Genomic DNA, 9673 nt, shown 5'->3' with positions numbered 1-9673 from the left:
AGTTACTTTCTCTGACGTTTTTCAGGGTATCAGAAATGAAGACGATTCGTATCTATTGTTATCAACTGTTTATGTGAAAGCCTAGTGGATGAGATACAACAAAACAAGAGCATCCTATAGTTTGGATGGTTCGGTAAACATAATAGTTGCTATTTGTTTGTGCAGTTATGTTTCAGTCTGAATCCAATTAATATACTTGTGATAACCAGTAGTCAAGGCAGTAGATGTTGTAATGGAAAGATAAACAGATTATTCGGAGTTACTTTTTTCTTGAAATGAGTAAGATAAAGCAATATATGTGAATGTACGTGTCTCTTTGACAGTCTGAAAAATGTTCAACTTTATTCATTAAACAATTCACGTAGTCGAATACAGTAGACTCAAGCCAGAATGTGGAGGTAGGGTGCCCTAAGACCCTTCTTTACATCAGCCAATACGAAAACGACTAGAGAGAAACGAGTTGAAATGACTGATTGCCGAGTGACAGATCACAAGTGCCTACACACACACAGAGAGGAGCATGCACGGAATGATTGTAAACCCGAACTCTGGATTGACTAGTATTCCACTGCCTCGCGTGTGAAGCAGTAGCACGCGATCAGAAGTGTACTGGAGGACAACATTGTTCATGGTTAGCGCATAAAAAGTGAAGACAACGTTGTTCATGGTAAGTTTATTAAATAATTTTGGACTTGAAAGGTGCAAAAGTAAAAGAAAATTCAATTCAGTTTCCTAAAGTGCTTTTTTATCAAGAAATTCAACGCTAGTTGAAATAATAAGTTGTCGAAAATACGGTTGCATGAGTTAACACCGTAAAAAAAGAAGAAAAGACCATATGAGAGATCTAGATTTGCGCTAAACGCATGGAGAGTAAACATTCCTCACGGCCTCGATTTTTTCTTAGCTTCGTCTTATCGAACTCGGATCACTTCACCCATCTTGCCAAGAATAATTTGATTGCTAAAAAACAAGAACTTTCACTTGAAAATTCTGTTTCTTTTTTCTTTCTTCGATCAGACCACAAAGTGACAGCAACATCACGTCTATGTTTTTGTTTTGTTAAAAATGTCCTAGATACCGCGAAATTTAAAACTTTAAGAACTTAAGACTGCTTATAGTGTATGTTTGAATTTTATCGAACGGAATAATTTTGGATTTAAACATATCGAGATTGTGAATAGTACAAATGTTTATTTAATCCGTCTATAAAAAGTATAATTTGAAAACACATTTTATAACTGCTAAAACCATAATGCCCAAACTCGGTTAGAAAATTATAAAATCACATCATCTGATGATACTTAAGGGATATCTAATTGCTTTGAAGTCAATTTCTTTTCTGTCTTCTTCTTCTTCTCTCTGTGTTTATTTATCTGTATTCATTTTTTATTATAAGATCGTAGCATGCTACAAAAGTAAAAATTGAAGTAGAATCAATAACTTTTTGGCAGAGATAATTTTCCTTAACTACTTCACTGGTATAATACTTATTCCATTTTTATCTAAATTTGTATGTTAATGTTGTTGTGATGTATTTTTTAAGTGGATATTGAAAATACTATACAGTATTCCAATATTTGACCTCAACACAAGAGCCAAAACGTTGCCCACCGTAAACAAAGAAGCAGAAAGTGTTTATGGGAAACCTGAACCAGAACGTTTTCATAAGAAACTCGAACTTCGCTACCAATACATTTTTTAAACTTCAATAGAAAATATTTCAGACCTTGCTCCACCCACCCCCTAAAAATCTTCTTGGTACCCGTTATTTGTTATAATTTAGTAGGTTTATTCCACACCATTTAGATAAACTTTAAGAGTATTTTGCCAGTATTATATATATATATATAATTTCTAAACCCAGCGTTTAAAGATACATTCTAGTATTTAATACTTACACATTAGACTCACAAAAGGCACAATTCTTTACTGGGGTTTACTGGAAGCAGTAGCTTACAGTTAAAGCTTATACAGGGCGTTAACACCAATTATTGTGGGTTGTTATGTTGAGTCTTTATGTTGATAATTCTTACTTGCGCCACGGTTTTTCATATAACACCTCTCGTATAGAAATATAACCATAAAATAATCATGATAATAATAAAATTATACGAGTTACTGTAACCTTATGCAACGTGTACACCGAAAAATCTGTAATATTTTTTAAGTTTATGATACAAATAATTTCTGTTTTTTTTTCTCTCTCTAAGACTAATAAGGGTTAATCTTAAAATGTTTATGTTGTACTGTCGTCTACCTATTCCTAAAGACCAAAGAACAAAATATTTATCAATATGTCTTGAAGTCTGACGAACACAATAGTATCGTATAAACAAACCCAAAATGGAAAATGAAATCTAGAAATGCAAGGCAAATTTCATCTTTATTTTGTTTTGATCCTTCTTCTTTGTAACCAAAAAACTAGTCTCAAATATTATGGTAATTTTATCACATACCTACCAGAATAACTATTATTGTTTTACCTGGGTAAGTATTTTAAAATTTACATTTCATTTTGGGATCACCAGAGGTAGAGGCTATAGTTTTTAGCCGAACAATAATTGGACAGAGTATCTGCGCATCTACACAAGAAACAACCAACATTGTGACAAGCGCAGATGACTAACGTCCTCAACAACTCCCTTTTCGAGTGCTATGCCGTATTATTTATATATGTTTTTGTTTTTGATTTTAGAAGACGCTGCAAAGGCCAAACTCAAAATTCTAAAATATATAGTGTACATCCTCACTAAAAATCCTAAGATACGGACAAAAAAAATCAAACTCCACCAACATAAAACACAGATATTGAGATGTATTGTGGCACAAAAACACAGAAACAAAGGGTTGGTATGAGTGATTTTCAGTATTCGGGTTGTCAATATTGCTAACATAGTAGAAGTAGATTACTTATATTATTAGAAAACTTCCTCGCTTCTGACGTCAAAAGCGTTTCAGCTACTGTAGGACGATAACCTAATAAACTGGCCTAAAATGGCAAACACATCGTTAAAAGTGTAATTCTGTTGTGAAAAGTGATAAAATAAGCGAAACGAATTATCTTTCTAGAATAAGACATACTTTTTAAGAAATAAAAAGGAAAGAGTATTTACGATTTGGAATATCTCACGAGCTTTTTTACTGTCTTCTTTTAAGACAGATTAAAATTATTTATTTACGTTAATAAGAGAAGCATTCCTTATACAATATCTATATATTTTGTGCTATGTTTGTTGTGCTTTCACTAATATTTTTCAAAAGATCTTTTAGTAACTCATACCATCTAATTACTTTTTTTTACACAGACGTCCTTATTAACACAGACGTCTCGTACTGTCTTTGTGTATTTATATTGCACACACATCTTGACATTCTTCAATGTTTGTATTTGAAATAAATATTGACATTCTTTGCAAATGCATATATAATATACACGTTTTTTGGACTGTCTTATGTGCTTATATTGAATACACGATTTCGATTCCGTTGTTCACTTGTATGATATACACACCTTGATCTTTTTTGTTACCTACTTATATCATATATATGTATATATACATCTATTAGACTTAATTTATTGATTTAGCTTTATCCATCTATTAAATACACATTTTGTAGACATATTTTGTTTATGTCCAGGGACACACGACCTTTGGTCTCCACTTATTTATCACACACACATTTTGTACTTCTTTCATCTATTTTTACAGTTTCATAGCCCTTTAATATACTGTTTTGATTCAATGGTTACATGGTTACAGTATTATAACGTTTTAACCAATTGCTCATACAAAAAGAAGCAAAATTGCAAAAAATCGTCCTTCAAATTTTTGAAATGAGAAAGTACTGAATATGTAACACAGGCTTAGAATTGGAACAATATATTACACATATTTTTCCTTCATGTTTATGTATTTTTACTTGATAATATATCTCTTTGACCCGCAAACCACAAACTCGAAAGTATTAACACTATTAAAAGCAATAGTCGTTAATAGATCTTTTGGGATCACAAAATGTAACGCTTTCATCGTACTTTTCCACCTCTTAATTGGGATCACCTAAATACATACGTGTGTGTGTTTGAATTAGTAACTTGTAACATATAAACCAGTATAACTTTTATTCAAGAAATGCATTATGTACCCAATGAACATTTGTCTATAAAGAGTAATCTTTGTTAGATGCTGGTTTAGACAGCCATAATTAGTTAGCTCTTTACCCTCTGAGTGAACGACGAATAACACCAAGTCGGTGAAGTTTTCATACACTTAACTCTATTTTTTTTAGTTTCTTTTTTTATTGTTGTTGTTATAATTGTGTTATTGGAATTCCTAGTTCCAACAGAAATGTTTATGTAATGAAATATGTGAAAATCTTCAAAATTCATTTCTGGGATCAGTCGAAATTATTGAAAGCGTAAACCTAAGCCCAAATTATGTTTCATTAAGAATTAAGTCTACAAGTTTGTATTCTTAAATCTAAAATATTCGCGTGTGTTTTTTCTTTCAAGTGATAAAAAATTCAGGTAATTTAAACTGAACAATAAAGTATTTGCCGTAGTATGAAATAATAAGACTATTTGTTGTAACACTTTGACGAGAAGAAAAGTAAGAGACACATTGTAAACGTTTGTCAAACAAATGAATGCTATTCTTTTGCTAACAAACAAAAATCTGAATCCTAGGTGAAGTGATGTAATTATAGTACTTATAGTTATAGTAGCTATCTCACACTTTTTCGTGCCAAGCATAATATATTCTTTCAAAAACGTCAGTACAGACTCTAAGCCTGAATGTCATGCATGAATAGCAATGTGAACAGTCCTTTAACTCCATTATGCACACGCCTTAGCCCCGAAACTACCGTGCGCAGCTTTCGTGAGCCAAAACATATAAATTAAAGCTTTTATCATTATTACGGTGCTGTGGAGGCTCTGGAAACGTTGCTATGGTAACCGAAGCTTCTATGGGTATGGACCATATTCGAAGTGTCATGTTCATATTACCTAAAGTGATGAGGAACACCCTACTTTCTCTTTGCGTCTGCTCTGGAATTGCTAATGAAGAAATGGGATTTTGACAGACCAATTCAGTGTTCTATTGCATGTCACCAGTATTATAACTTTGAAGCACGGTTAGTGGGCAATACGATACTAATAAATTAATTGTTTTGTTTTGAATTGTATACTGTAGTTCCTGTTATTTTAGTTACTTATAAGTTCTCTTGTTTTCATTTTCGTCTCTATGGCTACTGTAAATATTTTTTGTCTTGTTTTTGTTTATCTCTTAATTCTTACTCCAGCATTTCGTTTCTATATTTACTTAACTGAAACGTATGGTTGTCTGTAAGCAACGCAGAAACTGAAACGGAAGTTAGTTTACGCAATAATATAAGATCTATTTATTTGTTTTGTTGTTAAGCACAAAGCTACAGAATGGGCTATCTGTGTTGTCCCCATCACGGGTATCTATACCATGTTTTTAAGTTATAAGCCTTCAGACTTACCGCTGAGACACTGTGGAAATAAGAAAAATAACTTTAAACCAAATTAATGGTCTTTATTCGTGTATGTAGGGACAGCTCCGTAAAAACATATAATATTTCCAACTCATTTGAGTGCAAATGTAACAGATGGAAACGACTTAAAACTGCTAACATTCGCCAGCATGCTCCATTTAGCGAGACGCTTTGAAAAATCACGATAAACGAAACACGTTAAAGCTAATTTGCTACAGACTACATTACTTTGAATAGTTTGCTTCCATCAATAAAACATTTCCAACTTATACTGGTAAGGGGTGGTATGTATATGTCTCGTAATAGTAATTACCAAATAGTTCTTAATTCTTGGTAAATGGTGAATAAAATCGCATTGTTCATAGGGCGATAGGAGCGTTACGTAGTGTCACTAAAGCATGAGTAAGGACGAGAGCTTTCTCTTGATATAAATAAAGCTTGAAGTGCTAAATCACAAGTACAAACAACAACAAAAAAATGCCGAATTTCATCTGTTGAAAAGTTTCGGCTGAAATTTCCACTTCCTGACCTAATTTCTCGCACTTTCCGGCATTGAACTGCGAAAAATTGTAACAATACAAATTAATACATACTCTTTACTTCGGTTTTCTTTTAATCTCATCTCTTTCAGTTATCTTTCAATGAAACTGGAAGGCATATCTAAAAGATTCCCTCTGCGACGTCTCCCGGTGACTTAACTTTAAGAGTGTAGGCTTATAACGATAGATTTCGAGTTCGACATCTGCGTCGGACGCAACACAGATACACCATTGTGCATTTTTGCGCTTAAACAACAAATTTCAACAATCTAATCTTCGACTTTCGTGGTTACTTATCTGAAAATGCCGGATCCTTTTATACGTAATACAATTATATCATATTACTTTATAGCCTTTTCAAATGCGTTTTTAAAGAAATTGGATTAGGAAGGATGTTAATAATTTTATTTCAGCCAGTTTCAGCATTTATTTATTGCCAGCAGCAAAACGAATTAAAGAATTTTAGGGTATATGTTGTTTCTCAAAAACATCTAAACAAAATTAGATAATCATTTACGCATGCAATTTATTACCTCTCTTTTTCAATAATCCATCCTTTCTTTTTGTTATATCAATTATTTTTTATACATCACCGAAGCGGTATTATCCATTAGACACACGCGGCAAAATAAATTTGTTTGTTTCAAAATTTCGCAGAAAACTACATATAACTATCTGTACATAACCATCCCTAATTCTGAACAGAGAGACTAGATAGAAGACATATATTAATCAGCACCCACCGCTAACTCCTGGACAACTTTTGTCTGATCGAACAGTGGGATTTTACCGTCACTTTTACAAAGTACACACGTCCCCAAAGTACAGAGCACGTTTTTGTGATAAAAGGTTGCGAACCATGAATCCTCGAGTTCACAAACCTGATACGTTAACACCCATGTCACGCCGCTCGGATCAGCACGAGAGATAATAAAGCATTAAGTTAGCCCTAGAATGCTAGATAATTTATAATTAGAATTTAAAGAACACCAACACAGTTTACTGTGTCCTTTATCTTTAACTCTACATTCATGAAATGCAATGAACAGAAAATTTAATAAACATAAACCAGGCCTAGTACAAAAATATAAAAACCAAAACTTCTGTTTTCTGATATATATATATATATAGAAAAAAACCTCTTTCTATATTGTGTCCCAGCATAAATGTAGGTGTTTCTGATCTGGAAACTACCTGTGGAAAGAAACAACGGCCCCCCAGTGGCACAGTGGTATGTCTGCGGACTTACAACGCTAGAAAACGGGTTTCGATACCCGTGGTGGGCAGAGCACAGATAGCCCTTGTGTAGCTTTGTGCATAATTAAAGAAACAATAAACGAGAAAACAACAAGAAACAACGAAAATCCAAAAAATTAATACCTCGGGATGTTTGTGTATTTTCTTCATATGCATTATTTATTGTGGAATATTAAATTATAAGTCAGAGGTGCTTGCACTGCATGGCTTTCAATGAACATGAAATTTACGGTAGTGCGTGAAGTAAACTACTAGTGTTTATATGTTCTGTAAGCAAAATTATACGTTAGTGTTTTTTTTTTAATTGTTACTTTCATTAACAGTATTGGTTAAAATGTTTAACACCTATTTTAATTACCATATATCTTTATTATAAATATTATTTTTGTATTTTAGTTTAGTGTATGGATTTAAGGCTAATCTAAATGAGATATTATTAAGATTACGGCGGAAAATATCATTGATACCAAAGATTTCGTGCAAAGCTAATCGAGGGCTAGCCATCTCTTATTTGCATTAGAAAAGACCGTCACATTATAACATCCCCAAGACTGAAAGAACAAGCATACTCGAGGATGGGATTCGAACCCGTGACCTCCAGATTGAGAGGAGTGTCCTAACCACCAGGCCATGCCAAGTCCTAACAATAAGGGTACCAACTGATGAAACAAAGCATTCTAAGAAAGAATGGAAGAACAGTATATTTAATTAGCTATTCTCTTTATTGGGTTTTAGTTAAGATGAAGTAGATAGCTTGCTTTGATCTGATGTTAATATTAATAACTCAAATAACAATTTAATTATTATAATTCTAGACCCTATATCCGTTAATTTGGCCCCTCCAGGTAAGGGAAGCTGGAGCTAGGCCTACTAAAACATACACAATTTTTACTTAAGCTCGAAAAGGTTAACTTTCCCTAAAAGAAACCGCCTGACTTTCATATGTTTAGATTGAATCTTATACTTTATTACGTCTAACGACTTGAAATACAAAGATTATTGCATAATATCTAAACTAATATCGAATTTCACAGAGAAATACTTAAGTAAGTACGGGTAACAAAGATAGTAAGTTTCTAAGATTTCATCGACGAATCAATATTCCAATGAATGTGCATGTAAGCATAAACTTATATTGCTGCTGTTTCCGTTTTCAGTGTGATTGCTTTCGGAATGAAATAACTTTAAAAAAAGATTTTCACTGCAAAAGTTGCCGGGAAGTAAAGTGTAATTATAAGTTGTTTGAAATTCAAATCGAAGTGTATGGTCATAACCAGTAAAGATAGTAGTCACTTCAGGTGAGACGTAGATAATTAATGTGCTAAATATAATTTTGTAAAAGTGATCTTATTTAGTTTGAAATTGAAAGTGAAGGAGTTTGTGACTACATAGTTTTCAAGTCTTCAACAAAATATTTCCGGTTTCTGCCGCATATAATCTGAGTCAATAAGTCCAGGGTGTATCATTCAAGAAAACCTTAGCTATGTAATTTTAAGATCAGGAAATATTGTTGTGAGCTTATACTAATTTATTTGGGTGGGAAAGAGATTTAAATGCAGAAAATTAAAATCTGCAAATTTTATTACAAACTAGTAAATAAGTTATATTGAAACAACACGTTTTGAAACTTTGTTTTGTTTGTTTTAGAGCAAAGCCACACTGGCCTATCTGCTGCGTTCACTGCGGGGAATCGAACCACGGATTTTAGCGTTGAAAATCCGTAAACTTATCGCTGTCCCTTCGGGGACCGTTTTGAAACATTTTTTGGAAGCTAGATAACGTTAAAGCTGCATCTTTGGACGCCAGTTTACAAAAAAAAATACTAGTAGTTCAGAAAGCATGAATATCAACTCACTGAAAATACTCGTTATGTGTTGATAGAAAACATTCATAAACACTTGAGAATAATTCTAAGTGATGATAATCAAAATTTTAGAAACAGTATTTTTCAAATATAAAACACCTATGAAAATGTTTACTTGTGATCCCAGTTTTAAAGGACATAAAGGGACAATGGTTTCGTGAGGTGATCTGTTCGTGGTTCAGTGAATCGTACGTATACGAACCGTGTGATATGTTCACAAAGCCGTACACGATGTGATGTGGAAAAACTGTTCAACATTTCGTAAATTCAACTTACTTCCACTACTGAATACGAGCTGTGGAAGATATATTCTTGGGTGAGGCGAAATTGGTTTGCAATTTACGTAAACGTATCCATCTATCTGTCTTTTCACCATACCTTTCTTTTCCTATACCTATCTGTCCTTCTGTTTCTTTGTTTTGAATTTCGCGTAAAGCTACACGAGGGCTATCTGCGCTTGCCGTCCCTAATTTTGCAGTGTAAGACTAGAGGG

The 9673-nt window shown here is 33.1% G+C and overlaps 1 protein-coding gene across 1 annotated transcript in view; it reads left to right on the top strand.

Annotated features, from left to right (window-relative positions):
• The first annotated feature begins 516 nt into the window (after positions 1-516).
• The window catches only part of LOC106457794 (innexin unc-9-like), an 89841-nt gene continuing 80684 nt past the window's right edge, over positions 517-9673 (top strand). Inside the window, exon 1 of the mRNA XM_022383834.1 lies at positions 517-667. The gene's annotated coding sequence lies outside the window, so the exon portion shown is untranslated. The remainder of the gene's footprint in view (positions 668-9673) is intronic.

Source organism: Limulus polyphemus, unplaced genomic scaffold (assembly GCF_000517525.1).
Source record: "Limulus polyphemus unplaced genomic scaffold, Limulus_polyphemus-2.1.2 Scaffold374, whole genome shotgun sequence".
NCBI classification, from domain to species: Eukaryota; Metazoa; Arthropoda; class Merostomata; order Xiphosura; family Limulidae; genus Limulus; species Limulus polyphemus.
Note: the sequence above shows the minus strand (reverse complement) of the source record. Positions and strands in the feature narration are given on the sequence as shown.